This window comes from Catharus ustulatus, chromosome 12 (genome assembly GCF_009819885.2).
Source record: "Catharus ustulatus isolate bCatUst1 chromosome 12, bCatUst1.pri.v2, whole genome shotgun sequence".
Taxonomy (NCBI): domain Eukaryota; kingdom Metazoa; phylum Chordata; class Aves; order Passeriformes; family Turdidae; genus Catharus; species Catharus ustulatus.
The window spans coordinates 6095350-6115836 of NC_046232.1; the positions used below are offsets into that span (position 1 = coordinate 6095350).

General features: G+C 39.0%; 1 protein-coding gene across 5 annotated transcripts in view; it reads right to left on the bottom strand.

Moving 5' to 3' along the window:
• Nucleotides 1-20487, bottom strand: part of TJP1 (tight junction protein 1) — a 161119-nt gene that overhangs the window by 44356 nt on the left and 96276 nt on the right. The window lies entirely within an intron of this gene.

Sequence of the window (20487 nt, forward strand, 5' to 3'; positions counted from 1 at the left end):
AAACAACACCACCTCATCTGGGTATGGCACCAACTGATAAAACCCAGTTCAACCAGCTCAGCACTGCTCTCACTAGATCCAGGGCAGCTGGCAAACCCAGAGCTGCAGCAGAACAAGACAACAGCTAAGCCATGAGTAAGAAAAAAAAAGAAATTCCCTATGTAATATGCTTCTAAGAAGTGTAAGGAGACTTACTAGTTAACAAAAAAAGTCCAAGACAAATGCAAAAAATCCCCAGACCAACCTCACAAACTCACCAGCCTTTCTAAACCTGGACAGGGCACTCACTGCTCAGTCAGATTGAGGCTGCCATTTTTAAAGCCTTTCTCCTTTCCGCAGAAGCTCAGGTTTTCCACTTTTGTCCTCCATTTTTCTGCTCACACTATTGCTACCACCTCCCCTACATTTTACTAATACATCCACTTGAAATGCACAAGACTTGGAAACACCAAATATCCATTAGTTACACAGTAAAGCAAATAATATGTTATTTTAATTCTTTCTGCATGCCCAAACAGTCCAATCAAGAACAGTGGAAACAGTTCAAAGGCAGTCTGAGGTGAGTGCTGGCTTTGACACAAATGGCTTGAGTTAGTTTCATCTGCAAAGAACTGCATTCCCTCACAAAAGACCAAGGGAAGTTTAAAGAAGACTTGTGAAGGTACTCACCCCACTTAGCACTAACAAGTGAGGCAGAAGAATGAGCTGTGCTACCATCAGCTGAGGTCCCTGTTGTGATGCTGCTCTTAGGCCATACTCAAAGTGTTCTATTTTTCATGATATTCACCACTAATTAAAGGGAAATCAAGGTGACTCAGCAAGAACTGAAAAATATATACAGCCTAACACCCAGTAACATGGAATATAGGAGAATACTAAGATACCCTAAACAGGAGTTGTGATTTCACAGAGACCCTTCAATACATTTGAAATGCAAGTGGACAACATTGCAAACTCCTACACCTACATTACCAATGACTTTGCATCACAGAATCACACAGAACCACATAATTTTTAAGGCTCGAAGGGACCTCCAGTCCAACTCCCCTGCCCAGGCAGGGTCACCTGGAGCAGGTCACAGAGGAATGCATCCAGGTTATGTAGAATGTCGCCAGAGAAAGAGACTCCACACCCTCCCTGGGCAGCTCTTGCAGGGCTCTCTCTGCCACCCTCCACGGAAAGAAGCTCTTCCTCATGCTGAAGTGAAACTTCCTGTGTTTTAGTTTATGGCCACTGCTCCTCAGCCTGTCACTGGGCACCCCTGATGAGTCTGGCACCATCCTCTTGGCACCTGCCTGGGAAATTATTTATATGCATTAATGAGATTCCCCTCTCAGTCTTCTCCAGACTAAACAGGTCTAGTTTTCCCCTCATAAGAGATCCTTCACTTTTGTGGCCAATGTTAGACCCTCTCCAGCAGCTCCTTGTCCTTCTTGTACCTGAGAAGCCTAGAACTTAGCACATATATTAAGAAAAAAAAGAATAGAAAGAATAATGGTATCATGACTCCAGTGATTTATTTTATGATTTTATGTATTACTTTTGCTTTATTAAAGTGAAAAGTTTCCTTAAGCTTGTCCTAAAACTTTTTAGAGGCAATTAGTATTCCCAGCTCTGTATATGGATGGATGTGTTTGTGGGTTGGGCGTTTTATTACTCTTTAAAGGATAGAGTCATACATGACATTGCAATTCATCAATATGGAAGTTATGAAACTTATCATTTGCTCAAAATCTTGGAAACATCAAATCTTGATCAACTCTTTCATCTTTGGAATTGCCCTGAGAAATAAACATTTCAAAGTAAACATCTTTTCAGAAAGCTCCCTTTGTGGGCTTCACACAAACATTTTGTGTCCTTCAAACAAAAACAAATATTTTTTTCTTTCCCTTCTCAACATATTTATTTCCTTCTTCTCAAGGGATGTGTTTTTTGGGGTTTTTTTTGGTTGTTGGCTGGGGGTTTCTTGTTTTTCATTTTTTGGGGAGGTTTTTTATACCATGTCTTTTTTCATCCAACTTTCACCTTCTCACACAGATGGGTATGTGTGCACATGCACACATACAGTTTTCTTTCAAGCATTCTGAAACACTAACAAAACACTGGCTTCTGAACTGAGCAATGCAGTGATGTTGCAAATAGCCTTGCTCAGTTTACCTGCACTGCAGGTAAAAAAGCTGTTGCCAGCAGCAGCACTGAAGCCACCCACAGGCTTCAGAAGACAGTTCCAGTTCACATTTGGAAAGCTTCAAACAACAGCCACAGAAATTAGTATTCTATCTTAAAAATAATGCAAGTTCCAGAGGACAGGTTTCTTGCAGATCAACACTTCAGATTTCTATACCCCAGCTCAGACTAAGGCCAGAGCACCTACACATTCTTGAAATCCAAACCAGAATAGTTCCCCAATGTTTCTTTCTTTCCAAGTCTAGGGGGACTTACTAGGGGAATTATTGTTCCCTTTTTAACTCAGTTTCTTTTCATAGGAAGTGAACTGTGTTCTGAATGACAAGACAGATTTTAAGGAATTGTTTCCTCAATTGTGATCAAATTTTGATACATGAGGACAAACGAGTTTTTAACCATGTAACTTCCTAATGAAATTTAACAGCAATTTTTGATAAATAAATATAAGTGTTAAATATCTACAGTTGCCATCCATTTCTCACTAAGGTCAAGGAGATTATTGCATTTTCAGAGAAAATATCTAGATATCTACCTAAAACAGATTGTCCTCCAGACTACACAAGAGGACCTCCTGTGGGAAGCAGTAAGTTGCATTTAGCATCTTTACCAGCCTGGTTCTGCAGATCAGCATTGACAGTTGTCCTGCAGACAATAAAATGAAGCAACTGCTTCTGCTACCTCAGGGGGCATATTGCTCTTACTCTCCACAGAACACAGGAGGACAGGAAAGGTGTCTGACAGCTGTGAGCTCTTTCCACAGCATGCAAACCACAAGAAGTGAATGGTCAGATCACAAACTCAACCATGTAAAGAACACCAGGATTTGCTTCAAGCTTGCAGTGTCACGTTGTGTACACCATACTTACAATAAAATGTTCATGTCAAAAAACATTCCTAAAATAACAACTGTGACAGCATTCTTATTCAAGACACAAAAAACAAGAAGGAAGAACTAGTACTGAGTTGTGTCAAAAAAGGGAAAAAACACTGTATTTATTCTCTATATACTAAAAAAACCTATTAAATATAGTATTATCTGTAATATTATATTTAGAGTGAGAGTTCCACTTCAGAATGACACACCAGACATACATACACCTCACCCATCCTGCTGCATTTCTCTTCAGCTTCTAAAACTGATTTTCCATTATTCTTGGGGATGTCCAGTTCAGCAGTAGGATGTTACTGAACTTCCAAGTTCTAAAGGTTAAATGCAGAATCAATACATTTGGTTTGCACTTGTGGGAACAAGACTTAGAAGAGCTTATCAGAACAATCAGAATTTGAAACTCTTGTAAGAATTTCTTCAGTGTGTTATGTATCTAGGGAGTGATATTTATCATTCAATTAAAAATCAACATAATCAAAGTCAATATCCAAAACACACAGCTTCCTGAGGAAGCATAAGAAAAGAAAACTGAATCTTCCTCAGCCAGCCCAGAACAAGGAATGAAGAGGTCACTTCCCAACACACAGCATCTTTCAGCACTCAGCTGCAGCACAGTGTTGTTTCCAACACTGACCAGGATGGCTTTCTACAGATACTCACCTTTGTTCTTGCTTAGTTAAACTACAGCCACCTTAAATTCCAACAGATTCCCTCCAATTGTCTTATCATAAAAACCTTCAGCTGACTGGGGGCAGGGGACCCATTTTTTAACAGTTGTTCACCAGCAATTAGTGCAATGAGGTCAGAATCCCATTATCTGACTGATTTTATCAACTGAAAGGAGAGCTTTGTCTTCCATAGTCTAACACATACACAATGCACCACAGCCTCTCTACAGGGAACCTTAGAGTTACTTGAGGTATTTCAAATATTGGCAGCCACCTCTCGGAGTAAGTGCAGGCAGTCAGGAGGAAGGGAGCACTGAGGCAGGGTCAGCACTGCAAACTGCACATTGCTACATCTACATTCTCACCACTGCCCTGCCATGTCTGTCCTATACTCTGCTAACAGCCTGTATCTTTAGTTTGTCACCTGATCACCATTCCTTCCAAGGAGAAGGACTGTTTCCCTGAACATATTTTTGAGAGAAGATTCAAGAGATCAGATTAAGACTCAGGGACTGCCACAGAGCATCAGGTGCATGTTGTTTATTTAATTATCTCTTTTACTAAAGGACTCTTTTGAGATGTGCATAAAAAAACCTCACAGAATCACTGAAGCCAAGAAACCAGCATTTATCCTCACTTTCTGAGTGTACATCCACAGAAGTGACATCAACCATCTCTTAAAACAGAAATAATAACCATCCTCTCTGAAGCACAGGTACTAACCACTGAAAAGTAAAGTAGCACTCATTGTAAATTTTTTCCATTTGATATCTTGGGTTCAAAGCTCTAGTGAAGAGTTCCATTCCTCCCAAACATTCACCTATATTAAACAGCCCCCCTCATGAAAAGTCTGTATGAGGAAAACCACGATTAAAGTTGCTGTTCAGATGACAATGCACAATCCAAGTTTTAGAAAAACACAGAATTTTCAACACTGCATGTCAGTAAAATGAACACGCTTTGATTAGATCACTCTGCAAGTACCAAGTCTCTACAATGGTATGGATGTATGGACAGTTTGAACAGTACAAGTCATCTTTATGATTTAAAGAACAACCTTGAGAAGAAAAAGTAGGACTAAATACGTACATGCACATTTTAGCAATAACTAGGCTGTTTAACCATTCCATTCAATTCTCCCTGTGCTTCCAAAAACACATACCGCTCTGCAAGATACTACCTTACTAAAAACAATTGCCACTGACTCCTGATCTAAAATTCCAAAGGTTAGTGGCTACCTTTTCAACATAGACACTCGCTGCATGTATCTAAAAACATTCCCTAATCACTAGTTTTCTTGACAAATTTTTCTACAAGAGAGATTTTTGCTCCAACTTCTGGGCACTGTTCTCTCCAAGCTAGAAAAGTAGCTCAGCATTTAACTCACCACATCCATGTATTACCCAGCTTGCTCAGCATGACTCACTTTTCCAGAATGGCCTTTTAAGTCCAAGCTTCATACATCACAGAAGGGATCATAAAACCTTTTGCTTAGTGGTACTGCTGCTCAATTCAAAAAATGTTAGACCTCGCTCTCAAAAAAGCCCTAATCAAGAACAGTATGCACAATTTTGGAGGGATGCTGCATTTTAGTTAAATAATTAAATACTGGATTACAGATCCAGTTAAATCTGAGTATTTATAGAAGTGTTTATGACACAGGCCTAGTAAATCACATTATCCATGAAAGGCAGAAGGCTGACACTCAGGAATAAGGCAAAACAAACCAGACTGCAAGACCCACATGCAGATACATCCCAAATGATCTCAGGTCGAGTTACTTCAGATGAAGACTACCACTCAAACACCCTGGTAACAGTATCAGCCAGCAGCTAAGCAAAGCTTACTAGCTCCTGATGGCTAAGGCGTGGGAAAACTGTGCTTCAGAGTTTGGGATCCTTGTCTGTTTTGCTTCTTTCCATTTTGCTTTCCAGCTGGCAGTGAAACCACATAGGATCACAAACTCCAAAGTGCCTGTAGTAGTGTTTCACAGATCACTATTCCAGGCCAGTACACTAGCAGAAGATAGCAAAATCAAACAGAACAGAGAGGTTAAAATAGCACAATGGCAAGCCATGTTTCTCCCCCCAGCAAGGGATTTTGCCACAGAGAAGCACAGACAAGTTGTATTTTGCTTTTAAGTCACTTCTCTACCATACTGACCTAGGTCAGCATTATTAGGACCTAAAGACTCCTAATTTAGAGCATAAATTCTAACATGTAATTGAAAGGATTTATCCTCTCATTATTTAACCTCAATTTTTTTTTTTTTTTTGCATCATTTCAAAACCAAGATCTTCAAGGAACTCATGTAATATTTAAATTGCTTAAATCTCAGGACGCAACTTGAAAAGCAATTATTTTACCACAATAAAAGCAGCTTAAGCAGCACACATTGCCCTCCTACCAGTTTCCATCCTCAAAAATACCCTCTCCCTCATATCTTGTGCAAATGTTACATACATTTATGCGGTCACTGTTACCTGTATCCCCACCAATTCATCTCAACTCCAACAATAGCAACTGCTCCTGTACGGAAGGCAGTCCTGGGAATGGAAAAGCTCAAACTACAGCCTCCCAGCAAAGTAAAATAAATCCAGCTGAAATGCATCAGTGGAACTCAGAAGTGCACACTGTTGTCACCAGTTTCACAGGAACTGACACAGTTTAGAGCAGCAAATCCCAGTCTCACACTACCTACCTGGTGGGTTTGTTTAAAAACCACAGTGGTGGTCAAATGGTGCTGCAGACTGCCCAAGAAGGCCACAGAATATCATCCTTGGAGGTGCTCAGAACTGATCTGGACAAGATCCTTGGCAGCCCTGTAGCTGACCCAGCTCTCACTATGGAGCTAGACCAGATGATCTCCAGAGCTCTGTGGAGCTCTAGATGGTCTGATCTCACTGTTCTGCAATTGTTCTATAAATTAGATTTGGTGAGAACTGCTTTGAACACAGACTTGGTCTAGCTGATCCCTAGAGTCCCTTCCAACCTTAATTACTGTGTGATTCTATGTAAGTCCCATTTCCAGCACATTTCTGAAAGCAAATCAAATCATCCAACTGCAGACACAACCTCCATCTCCACTCATAGACAGCTTGGCATTAGTGTTTTATCACTCAAAGAACATCAGCTGGACTTATTCCAGTTTGGTTTTTCCCTTGGGGAGGAGAAGAGCACAGTACCAGTATCAAAGAAAGCGAAATGATACTGTATTAGCTTTATATAAGAAGCATAAATAAATCTTCTCTATGGCTTATTATTTAAAAAATACTAAACCAAAATGCACGTAAAAGATATGTCCACCAAGAAATTGCCAACATGAATGGAGACAGAAAGCAGCAAAGTGCTCAAGCAATTCACCTGATGATAGAATGCCTCTCACCTTGTTTTTAATCAAGAGAATCTTAATCCAATCATTATCAAGCACTGCACCACATAAATTCTAGATCAATGTACTCTGAAGATCTGTCAAATGAGAGCCTCGGGACAAGCAACAGTATCCCACTAAGACAGAGCTGGGTTGATTTTCCAAGATCAGAGCTTACAAGTAACTGTTTAAGAGGCTTGCATTGCAATTCCAGTTACAGTAACAGTCTTGATATCTTCCATTGTGACAATAAAAGAGTAGCCTACTTAGGTTAATTTCTCTTTAAAATTTTGAGGTGGGGGAGGGTGTGGTTTGTTTTGGTTTTGCTTTTTACAGTCGACATAGCCACAGTAAAACTATGCATTCTATAGTTATTTATCACATTCTTCTAGAACTAACATTTGAAATGCGGGTGTTCTGAACATGCACACACACTACATTTTGCCTCATGGAAACAGCTGACAACTATTTTTGTAGTAGCAGGATTAGCAGGGTGAGGGGAGTGTGTTTCCCTGATATTTTACCCCTTGAATCTCAGTATGAATATATCACTGGGTAGTAAGACTTTCACCCCTGCCCTGCTTTTAGGTACAGAGTTTCTTCCTCTGAATCTCAACCAACCACTCTTAGTAAGAAATTTCAGGGAAAGTGTCCTTCCCTAACCTGAACAACCACACACACAGATGGCATCTTCCCACCCTCAACTTGAGTAAGTGTCAGTTAAGAAGATTCAATTTTAGCAGTCACATGGCTACTAGAGCATCTTCAGAACACAGTACAACTGTGAGCTCGCACTGACTTCACACATCAAAGAAAGCAAGTCTCAAATCAAGGATACAGAAATACAGGAGTTCAAAAAGGAAGAGAGGGTAAATAAAGTCTTACAGCTTCTTGAAAAAGAGTAACTTCTTGTGTTAGAAATTTTTAGTGACTTTGGAGTAAGGACACAATGGTAACAAATAGTTTGGCTTAAAAAGCACCTTACAGGGAACACAGCAGGGTTCTATTTTACTTTCAAATGCAAGCTTGTGAAGTGAGAGAGGAAAAGAAACAAGTCCAGGAAGTCACTAAGAAAGACAAGAATAAGAACTAGAGCAGCCATACCCCCCAGCAGGAGATGGACATGAGACCTGGATTGAGGGACAAGGTAACAAACACCACCACAGCATTCAAAAGGCTTATTCACCAATCAGGAAGGTAAACATTCCTAACCCTTCTTATCAGACAAGTGTGGAAAGCAGAAAACACCTCATTTTTCCTCAGCAAAAAGGACTATCCCTATTCTATTAACATCTAGCTTCCATATTACTTCACCATGAAATGGATTTGCCTATTTCATGAAAACATGTACCTTGAAGAAATATCTGTTTAAGTGGACAATCTACTACACTTTGAGAGACAGCTGTGAAGTCTCAGTCTCTCATGCTTATATGCACATCAGTCTGTTCCAGGATTTTCCTGCTGAATAAACTCTTTCTAAAGCTAACACATTACTGATTAGTAGGTGTCACAGGAAAAAAAAAACAGCATGCTACAATTGTCCTTGCATTCAATCTCAAAACTAAGTAACATAGCTCTGACAGAACTCACAACCAGGTAAGTGTAGAAAGAAAGACACTAAGATGTGTTAGTCATTAAAACCAGTATCTAAATTCTGAACAATATAGTGCAGGAGAAGAGATGGAGTGAAAAGTCCTTTGCTAAGTTGATCCATTGTATTCAGCAGCCCACACATCTGCAGATGAACTCACAGGTGCCAAGGAGCATCTTCCTACAGCTCAATCAACATCTTCATTTTCATCAGTCCTTTATACCCTTTGTGTTTAGTATCTATGTAATATAATGAAACTTATCCACTACTACTATGAAAAATCAAAGCGATTGTGAAGGTTCAGTTTCCAAAGAGTGGTGCAAAGGGGTGAATGGGGTCGAAGAAAAAGCAATTCAGTTGTGTGGACCAAGTGAAGAGGTGTCCTACAACATAACCGAGGCAAGGCACAGCAGCCAGGGGATTTGGAGCAAAGTCTGCTGTCAGCCCGAGTACACGGAAGTATATTGAGTATCTCCTTAAAACAGCACCTGGAGGCCACGACTCAGCAACACAAAGGGTTAAGGAGGAGCAACAGCCTAAAGCTTAAGGCTACTTTCATTCTCAGCACAGAGCATCTCCTTTATTCGAAAAGCTACTCTGAACTGAAACAAGGAATCAGCCTGGCACTGATAATGGTTTTGTTACAAGGACCAGCAGAGAAGCTAGCAAAATAAAAGAGGTGGGTTATTCATTGACTATGAATGTAGAAACACTGCCCATATAACAACATACCTGCAGACACTTTGATAACCCTCTCTGCTGCTTTCATGGGTAACACAATTGCTTATTCACAGCCAGTTGGAGTGGGATGTTTTTTTAACTCTTTAATCCCGGCTTTACTATTAGATATTGGCAAAATACGGATGTTTGATTTCAGAAGGCAAAAGAAACCCCATTTTCACCAAAGATTTACCAGCATGTTTTATAGAAAACACGTATTTTTCTACCTTCCAATTTATTAAGATTTTCCTTTTTTTTTTAAAGTGATCTATTCCTTTCTCTTTAGGAGTCAAGGCCACTAGCAAGCACAAGAGTATATAACAGCAGCTCCAGAAGAATCAGCAAGCAGGAAGAACCAGTAAGACATGTCCACACTTTTTTCCCTTTCCCTATAAGGACACACAGCAGCAATAGGGGTGACCCTGCCACCCAAAACTTCTCTTTATTTCTATCGTAACTCCTATCTTCTTAAAGAGCAGCAGCAAAACCAGCCCCATTGGGGAGCCAAGACTGGACAAGAAGCACTAAAAGCAGGTCAGAAATACTGCCCACCACCATCAGCTGCCCTGATCACAATTCTTTGATTTGCTACTGGCAGCAGTCCCACCATTGCCTTTCACTACACCAGTGGCTCACAACCAGACCTCTTCAGAAAAGCTGGATACAAACCACTATAGATCAACCTAAGAAAAGCACTTTTTGAAAACACCGTGTTCTTGTTTTTTGGGGGTTGGATTTTCTATTTTGTAGACTGTATCCCTACCCCCACTCCAAACAGCTGAATTCCTATGAAACCCAGGCTGAAGAATTACCCCAGCTATTTGTCACTCACTGAGTCAGGAGCCAACACCCAACATCCAGTTTCCCTTCCCTCCCCTCACAAAGCGAGGGCAAAAGAGACATTGGCTACAGTCACTGGGAAAAAATGACAGAGTAATTACTGGACAAGAGGCTGTACACAGGCTTCAAGCTGACCTCTGTAGGTATTCAGATTTACATAACCATCACATCGTTTCCCATCCCACCCTACAGACATACAGGATTTCTTTCTTTTCTGTTTGCACATCAAAGCAAAGGAATGGAACAAGGGAATTCACTAACATGCTCAAAAGCAGACAACTGTTGACCAGATTAGAACTTCCTAGCAGCAAGTTGCCTTATGCATACCATGCAAACAGCACACTCCAAAAGTAATTCTCATAAAAATCCATTTGGTAGACTTACAATTATTTCTATCATTGTAGATGAACTAACACTGAATTTTGCATAAAACCCAGTATGCAAATCCAGAAAGCTTAAGTTACCTAAAATTACAATCTTTCAGACTAAATAGCTTCAAGGCCTGCCTTTTGCAGTTTCAACTTGACCTTCCACTTCCCCAATTCAGTTTCAAGGTGACAAAAAAGCCCAATTAGACCTAAAACCACAGTCCCTTCAAAGGGGAAAAGAGAGCCACGTACAGAAAGCCAAAGGTTAACTGTAAAAATGGTCAAAAAGCTATTTTTGTATTTATATCAGCAATTAAGAATAAAATCATTTCAGTGAAACAAACTGCCTCACCAACAGCTTTAACCACATGACATTAGTTTACATCCCCACAACTTCAAGTAGAACCGTATTTTAAAAATGGAGTTGGAAAAGCCAAAACCCTTAAACAAGAGCAAAATTCTCTAAAGTTGTTCTGATTATACTTCACATTAAAAACTGCAAGAAGGAAAATCTGCAAAACTATAACATGACACTCCAGTCTGCAACCTGAAAACGCACTCAAGTTTACACAGCCTTTACCTCATCCCTGGATTGCCCCAGCACTCCTTGTGCTACAGAAAGCACCTCTATTGAACTTCAACATTCTGAATGCAATAAATTCTATGAAAATAACAAAAAGGCTACAGACCAGGGGAAATAACTGGTACACATCTAAGTCCTACCCCATCTGTTACCCCAAGTTACACATTCTAGACAAAAGAGAACAAATCCACCTCAAGAGTAACAAAGTTCAAAAAGAAGCAAGGAAAAGGGTAACAGAAACCCCACTTAGCTGTATCTTCCCCCTTGGCAAACATTTGTTCACATTGTTGTGCATTAACTCCAGATTCCACCAAAAAAAAAAAAAAAAAGACATCAATGGTGCTGATGTGAGACTCTCAAGAGAAGGTGCACATAAAACAATGTCATTTAATTTCACAGTTAAACATAAATTCTTTCAAGAGCAGAACTTCACCTGTACCACACTCTTGCCCTTGGATGTTACCACCAGCACCCCAATCATCAGGTGTATATTGGCATCTGCAAGTAAAGGATGTAAAAGACCAATTTTGTGATAACATGGGCCTTGGATAAATCAGCAACATATTTTTATGATTGCTTCATGATCTTTTTTTTAACGAACTAAGTTTTTACAAGGCAATACAGGAAAAAAAGAAATGTACTTAAAAGCTCTTTTCCCATTCCACCTCTGTTTTACATCTTGCAACTACACAGTAAACTAAGGATTTTAGCTGCTCAGTCCTGACAAACTGAACACTCTCAAGGTTCCACAAGCATGTACCAATTATCAGTTTGCGTGCAATTACCAGACTGGCAACATTTTCCTTGACAGTGCATTGTCAGCTGAGGAGTCAGTGCTCCCAAGCCACGGTTACCCTCAAAAGATCAAAGACAACACCTGCCTTACCACAACAACAGCGCGGATTATTGACGCACACTTAACAGATTTCAATATTGAGACCAGTGGCCAGTGACACTTCACAGAAGTGTAAAAGTGTAAACTTTCTGCTCCTCTCTCCAAATTGGAGGGAATGCTGTTAGTAAAGCATGTGGATCTGCAGCAGTCATTCCCAGCGCCAGAGACTGATACCACTCGCAGGAGAGATTTTCTGAGTTTGTCATCCTCTCACACCGGTGAAAGAGTTTTTTTGTCATCTGGGGCTGTTCATTTTCTCTTCTTGTGTTGGGGAGTGTTTTGTTTGATTAATGAACAGGATTTTTCTACTTTTCCTCTGAGGAAATTCTTCCCAAACCCGGTGGTGGGGGGAGGAGTTGTGGGGGTTTTGTTTTCTGGGGGCTCCTTCCAGAGGTTTTCCCTAAGTTTGCCCTAAACTAGGACAAGAACATATTAACATCATCACTTCAAATAACCTACAGCCCCACATACCTACATAAAACACACAATTGCATCTGTACAATTAAATGCAAGCATCAGTACTACTTTGAATGGATTTTCCAAAGCAATATTTTAGGTTTTCTTTATTATCTTTAGGATACAATACAAGCATATTTTCAGTTTGGTTTTTCTATTGGTACTGCTATTAGCACTGGGTACACACTATGAAATCTGAGCCTCTCGTGTAAGAAAGTGATAAGCATCAAAACACAGAACTGTAGTATCTGAAGCTTGCACTTGGAACTCAGCCTAAACAAGGTTGATAAAATGGTCAAGCTAGATTGTAAAGCACCTTTACTTTTTAGGGGGTTCACTTTACATTTGTTCCACAATACATTTTAGAGGCCCTTTTCCCTACCACCAAAAAAAAAAAAAAAAAAAAAAGTCTACTCCAGTGCAAGTTAAAAGAACATTTAGCAATTTACACCAGTCCACAAAAAAAAAAAAAATCATCCAACGTGAGCAAAAGTAATGACCTTATTTAAATGCATGTCTGTTACTTTCATAGACTTGTTTTCAATACTGAGAAGAAGAAGAAAAATTGCATACTCTACAAGCACTCACTAACAAAATATAAAAATTATTGAGGTATCAAAGAAAGCTACAAATAAACCCCAGTAAATACTGGCAGAAGTTTGACAGCCATTATGTATGTCTGACAATGAAAATCTAGACAAACCAGCACCGTAAGTAATACCAAAAGCTTGCTGTTGGCAGGTTGAACAGAAGGAGAATGCTGTGGCACTTTTAGAATTGCCTTTACAGTTAAGCCGCTGGTGTTCTTCCTTACTGTACAGGCCTGAAGAACTACCTTTACTCTCAGCCCTAAGTATCTAATACAGAGACACATCACAAATTATTTTCTATAGCAGTCAGTTTGGTACCTTTTAGAAATGGAAACAGAAAAATTAATTATGTTCAAGTACATAGTTCTGATTCTGCATAGATAAGACACACCAAGCAAAGAATCCCAAATAATCACTACACCAAGACATGTTCACAACGTAATAGCAGATGCCAAGGCTTCAACTCAACTTTGAAATAAATCAACTGTGCAGTAACTCAACCAGAGCCAGACCTATGAGAAGCTGCTCTCTCCCTCAGTCATCATTTCATCAAGATTAATCCCTGATTGCAAGCCAAGCTATGCTGAAGATGAGAAGCACGCAGAGTATTTCAGAAGAGGAACTCTGAACACAAAGACTAAAAATAAAAGTCTATACATAATTACTGAGAGATGCTACCCATCAAATCCACCTCTTAGCAAGTATTTCCCATCTGTGCTTAATGGGCAGATGTCTTTTTCGTTTACTCAGCACATTTTTTGAAATGGAAAAGTATGAATGACATTCTAGTTGTTTATCCAACCAGCTGGAGAAGAAACCGGGTAAGCACTTGGTTAACAGCTGAAAAGTCTGTATAATTTTGGTGAATTACCTGTTTATCTCAGATTATAGTTTCAGTTAATTTAACTGTTGCCCCAAAAAACTATCAAGTTACCTGCCACTGAGAACAAGATATTGGGGAAGAAAGCAACAAACCAGCAAATCCAGTAAGCCATAATGTTTTCAAAGGAGCATCCCCCCAAAATGAGTAAGAAACTAGAAGAGCTTCAGGACACCAGACAAATCTGTTTGACGAGTCAGTTCAATGGAAAAACTTATCAGAAGACCACATCTTACAGAGAAACCATTCAATCTAGAGTATTCTTCAGAAAAAAAATCCCAAAGACTAAATAAGTGAGGATAAAAAACAGTGAAAAACTTCATCAGAAAGGTGAGACATTAAAGAGTAGTTCCACCCAAGATAGCTGTAGAACAATTTTACCATTAAAGCAAGAATTGAACAGCAAAACAAAACTTACAGCCAGAAAGCTTTCAAAGCTTGACCGATAATAGTCATATCTTCAGTCATGCAACTTCTAATGACTTGCAGGGGAAAATTAAGTGCAGTGCCAATATCTAAATCTGTACCTCCTGTATCAATGTATTGATTTAGTTGCATCTCTTCCACTCATTTTTGTTGATTCACCTTCAGAAGTCACTTCTGAAATGTAATCCTCTCAAAGATACTGTAACATTATCAACACCTGTAAATTATGCCTCCTTTTCTGCCTCACTGTGCCAATTAAATTGATTCAGACTAACACATGTTGAACTGAGCTATGGAAACGTTTTCTTCTATGAAAGTTAAGGTGCAACTATAAAGTATATATGAAAATATATACAAAACCCAAACATTTCTCTCCTACTAATCACCACAAGAAGTACAAAGTTCATATCCAAAAAAGAAAACACTATGTAAATACACTGTTCTGCTAGTTCCCTGCTATAAAATCATTACTCATTCTATTCTCTTCACCGCATTGTTATAGCAGGAAAAATATATTACATTATTTTACAACTTAAAACTTATGTTTTAGTGCATTGCCACCATATAGTATGTGGTCAAAGAGCAAAGGCAATTTTAAGTACACCAGTGCTTATCCTTGCATACACAACACTACTGCTTCAAGAGATTTTAGGCACAGGTTGCGTAGTCTGCAGTTACTGCAATTGCAGCAAACAGGTGAATTCCTGATGCACACTCCCCCCAAACCAGGAGACAACGATGCCACACTGTACAACAGAAGCTCAGAATTATATAAAAAGCCACACATGATACATACAGTATCAATCACGTTACCTCTATTTTCCACCTCTCAGCAGAAGACAGATGCTGAGGTTTTGATCCAAATGCACTGAACTCCAACAGGCTTAGAATCTGAGATACAGGCAATCAATAGAATATATTAAATATAAACATATTCTCTGGAAACAAAGATTAAATAGTGAATTGCTAAACTTGCCCCTCATAGGTAACAAGCTACCGTGCTTCTTATGTAGAGTCTTACTTGAATTAAAGTCTACTTCACCCAAACATCCAACACCTTATTTTCAGAGAGAATATGGATTCTGTATTTTGCAGAAGAAAAAAAAAATCCAACTTATCCTTCTAACAGTCTCACCAGGCTACTGGAATTAAAGATTTTATTCTTTTGTATTTATTTCTCCTCTTCCCATGATCTCTGCAATTCAGACACTACCTGATATAACAACTATCAATAAAACTAAATAAAAGTAAAGGCAGTAAACACAAAAATCAAGTCAGCTTAACCTCTATTCATGTTCTAGTCCTGTGTCTAATACTGAAGAAGGTACTGGCATAATTACCATGATGCCCATTAAGCATCAACATTAAAAGAAAACGTTTGTCAAATTCTTATTCTTCACACCAACTCCAGAAAAGACATTAGAGCTCAAACTATAGAATATATTGCAGTAAACTACTTTCCACTGTACTCGTCATCAATAAAGGACCATTGTTGTTTAATCCCTTCTCTCCCCTGCTCTGCCCAGTCACACATGCTTTCTTCTCCCTAATCCACCCACTCTTTAAAGCCACCACATGAACTTTTCAAGGCTGCTTGTTTGCAGCAGCTCTGAATAAACCACACACACCGCATCTCTCTCACACACATGAACTGTTTTTGAAGTGAAAATTAATACAAATACAATTTAAACGGAGACAAGTCAACAATTGGGCCCAGATAAGAACTGTGTGTGTAGTCAGCAGGGAAGAAGTGTTGTTATAGAAAATGGGGGCTAAAAGCATGGAATGAGAGCTGGCTTTGTTCACAGGCAGTAGCCTAAGTGCCTATCAGTCAGCAAAAGCATTTTTAAAACAGCTGCATCAAAGCTTTCTGCAAGTTAGTCAGCATGTGACAGGCCAGCACATTACAACAGTGCCACAGCAATCTCTGCATAATAGGAGTGCTCTGAGTGACCTGAAAGGTCAGTGTTTTCAAGCATTCCAGTAATCTGTAAATTGCCTTGGCTTATCACTTGGAAGCAACATAATTACATTGCTTGAAGGGCTAGGATAGTAAAGACAAGATTTTAGGTATTATGTTTTGGTCAGCTACATACTAGCCTTTACAGTGTAAGGATATTCAGGAAACTCAAAATAATGTACAAATTTTAAAAAGGAAGACTAAAACATCAAAGTCTGCTCTTCTGATGGAGGGAAAACTATTCACAAAGTCTTGTAACAATCTATAGTAGTTCATAAAGTAGAAATATCCTTGAAAGTTTTTTTATTTCTTAACAAGTGTTCCAAAATGTTTAAAGTTACTTCTACAAAATTAATTTTTAAAATACAGCAAGACTGAAACTACTACTGAGTAAATTAAAAGGTTCTGTTCTGGAGCAAGCAAAATGCAATTTTCATAGTAAGGGTTTAGTTCCAGTTGAAAATCAGTACTTTTTATTAGAGAAAAGAAAAATTATTGTTGCCAGCTATAAACACCACAAGCAACTTACTCATTGCCAAGCAAGGCCAGCCATTCACTTTAACAACAGATTTTTCCAGAAATAGAAAAGCAAAATTAGATCAGTCAATCTACTTCATAATATTAAAAATGTAGCACTGAGTTGCCAACAGTCTATTCAGGCACAGTCAAAACTATTTCATCCCATTATTTGACCAGGTGTTTGTGAGGTGCCTCAAAGCACAGAATGCAGTCCCCACGCCGACTCCCAGGCTCCCTGCACAGGACCTGTCCTGGAAGCTCCCCAGTTTCCTTCACTTTGTCCTGGGCAGCCCTTTTGCTGCACCCCACCAGCATCACCTGCTTCCACTGCCACCACACCACCAACAAATCTACTTCTACTACTTCACTGCAGTTGAATTCAAGCATTCATCATTCACACAGGAGAGAGAAAAACCAAATACAAAGAACAAGGCAAAAATTCTCAATTTTAATTCCACCATAAAAAAGAAAGAAAAAAGCCTATGCAATATTTCTGACCACTTGCTTTTGTTTAAACTACTTTTAAAGCATGATTGATTTTTTTTATTTAATGGAAATAATAAATGCAGTCAGAAGTTCAGGCTAGCAAAACACATGCCGCAGAAATATCACATTTATGTTTAAAAGGCATCTGCCTGTTTAACCTACAATGCCAGCACAACTTCAAGTGCAGAGCATAAATCTCACATTATTGTAAACCAAACTAAGTTTGCAGTCAGAAAAACAATCCTAGTATAACCAATAATGCAACTGACTTAAAAGATGCCCGTATCATGCAAGAAGGAAAAGAAAAAACGAACACCACAAAAAACAAACAAACAAACAAACCACCACTGGTCATTGTAAAGGAGAAATTATGTCAGTAACTCTCAACCACTGGCTCCTTACTATTCCTCACACACCTTCCCAAGATAGAGACATTCACTGTTTGCAAATAAACACAAGAAAACCTTTTATGTTAGCATTGGTATTCAAACAATTTAAACAACAGATCCCCTCATTTGAAACTCAGCACTTTCGTGGGCAGTTCTAGGGTGGATTTACTATTGAACCACCAACAATAAAAAAACCACAATAAACTACATGAGCATTGGAAAAAATAACCCCACAGAGTGCTTCTACAGCACTGTATCTGATTCAGATGAAACATGTTCTTCATTCAAGCCATCAACATTGTTTCTGTAAACCTGTATACCTTTCTTGTACTTCCTAGCTAAATGCTCCCTGCTTTAGGAATATTAATCCAGCCTACATTATCCATAGAGAGCAAAACCCAATCAAAATGCAAGTGCATTTAGTTCTCTCATATGGGATTATGCTCCAGGAATTTCTATTCTTACATAGTTGGGTTATTAACTGAGAGATTTATCCCGTATGCAATGGCCAATCACATTCCACAATTTCAATTCTGAAGGAAACACAAGTTCTTTTGTCAGAAAGCCATGCCTTTAAGCTGGGCTTCAAGAACTTAATACTCACTGAAAAAATTATTTCAGGAGTCCAGGTTTATAGGAAAAGCCAGTAACCCTGTCACCTAACACTGTGCTGAGAAACTAATTCACGTGAAGGCACTCATGGGAAAAGGAACAGTTTTTCCAAATAGCATGTAGGAACAATGTAGCATGAAAAAATTTTTAAACAAGCATCCTGTGATGAGAGGGTTAACATGATCTGGCCTTCTCCCAGATTTAATTCTGGGGAAGCCAGTCATCCAAAATGAACATGAATTACATATTTATTGCAAGTCTTGGAATTTGTTCAGATAAACAAGAATTGGCAGAATTAGCCCCAGGTACTATCCTGGTTCCATGCAAATTACAGCTAACTAATTAATTGATATCACATTGTCAAGTAGCAACTCAAAGTTACTTCTAGAGCTTTACAGCTACAGTTACTCCAATTGCTACTTTCTATTAAAACCAACAAATCTTTAGACTCCATAGTTTGCACCTATTATATTTTCAATGAAGCTGAAAGCATCTGTGTACGTATTGTTTTGGTTTCTTAATTTTTAAATTTTTAAAAAATTATTTTACTTTTAAATAAGTTTTTATATACCTTTTTATAGCAACATGTGCCAGGTCAGTCCTTTGTCAAAGTCATGTCACCACTGCTGTAATTTAAGTAATAGAAAACCTGAAATCATTGTTCAAATTTCACAATCTGTCCTGCTTCATTATGCTACTGCTTCTGGTTATAATTTAAGGTTATTACTTCCTTTTAATTAACTTGAAAAATTGAGCAGTGTCTCTTCAGCCACAAGTTACTTCTTAGTAATTTTTGTATTATTGAATTCATATTCAATATAGGTGAGTCATTAATGCTGCTGCAAGAGTCCCACGGCTGTCTAAAGAAAGGGACCCAGGAAGCTTTGCAGGAAAGGGCAGTGGATGTTATTTCAGCCGAACAAACTCGCCTCCCAGAGCCATGTCCAAACGCTTGACCATATGTTCTGAAGTGCGTTAACAAGTCTCCAAGCACCTTGCTCATTCTATCTCCCATCTGGATACATCCTAAGAAACAGTCACCAGCCCAGAGTGTAAATAGCTGGAACAGGTCCACTCAATATTTACAAGAAAATTTTTAAGCTGGATACAGAGAAGGGGGCCATCTGTTAAAGCGATTGCTGACCCAGTGGGGCAGAGGGGAAGACATTGTAACTGGACCCTATTCAAACTAGGCAAGGAACTGCCCATACAGTCCCAAAGGATCACAAGTTGAAAACTAATTACTGCCTTTTTAGGAGGGGTGGGGGAAGATTTTACAATTAGGTTCCTAAGAAGAAGTCGAATGCAAAAAGTAAACGTGAGGAAAACAGAAGGCTGCTCTGCAGTGCAGTACATACTCAGAAAAGCCTTGGGAACTACAAATCAAACAAACTGCCGACTTTTGCTCTATTTCTATTTTCAGCATATCAGTATTTTCTATATGGAGGGGTGGGGAGACAAAAAGGCCATCAGAGCCACACCAAATTCTGTTGTTGCCTCCTCTGCTTTGGGAAGTTAACCATACACCTTATGATGAGTCATGTAGGCCAAAAAGGTCACATTTGCCCACCTCTCCTAAGAATGTGAACTTTTCCAACATAACACTCCCTACTGCTATCATCTTACTGAATTTAGGCTGCCCTCCCCCACCACAAAAGGGAAGAACATCTGTTTATAATGGATTAGGAAACAAGAATCCTATTAGAGATTACCAAATACTTTTGAGAAAATTAATACTTTTTTAATGTACAGCCAGTATTTAAATTTTTAGCACCAACAGTATAGGTAATTTTTCGAAGTGTCTAAATAAATCCTGATGTGTAAATGCAGCAAAGACCTCTAAAGAACTACTGAAGACCCTACAGAGTTAGGAATAGTAAACGTAAGCCAAGTGCCCAGTCCTGCACACACTGGGGCAGTTCTCCAACCCTGCATAGCCCATCTACATAACTCAAACAGTCCACAGAGCATGGGGCTTAAGAAGCTGTTTAAGAGCACACCACAGCAGGAAAATCCCATGGATAACCAAGCAGACAGCACTGTCCCTGGACAAGTCAC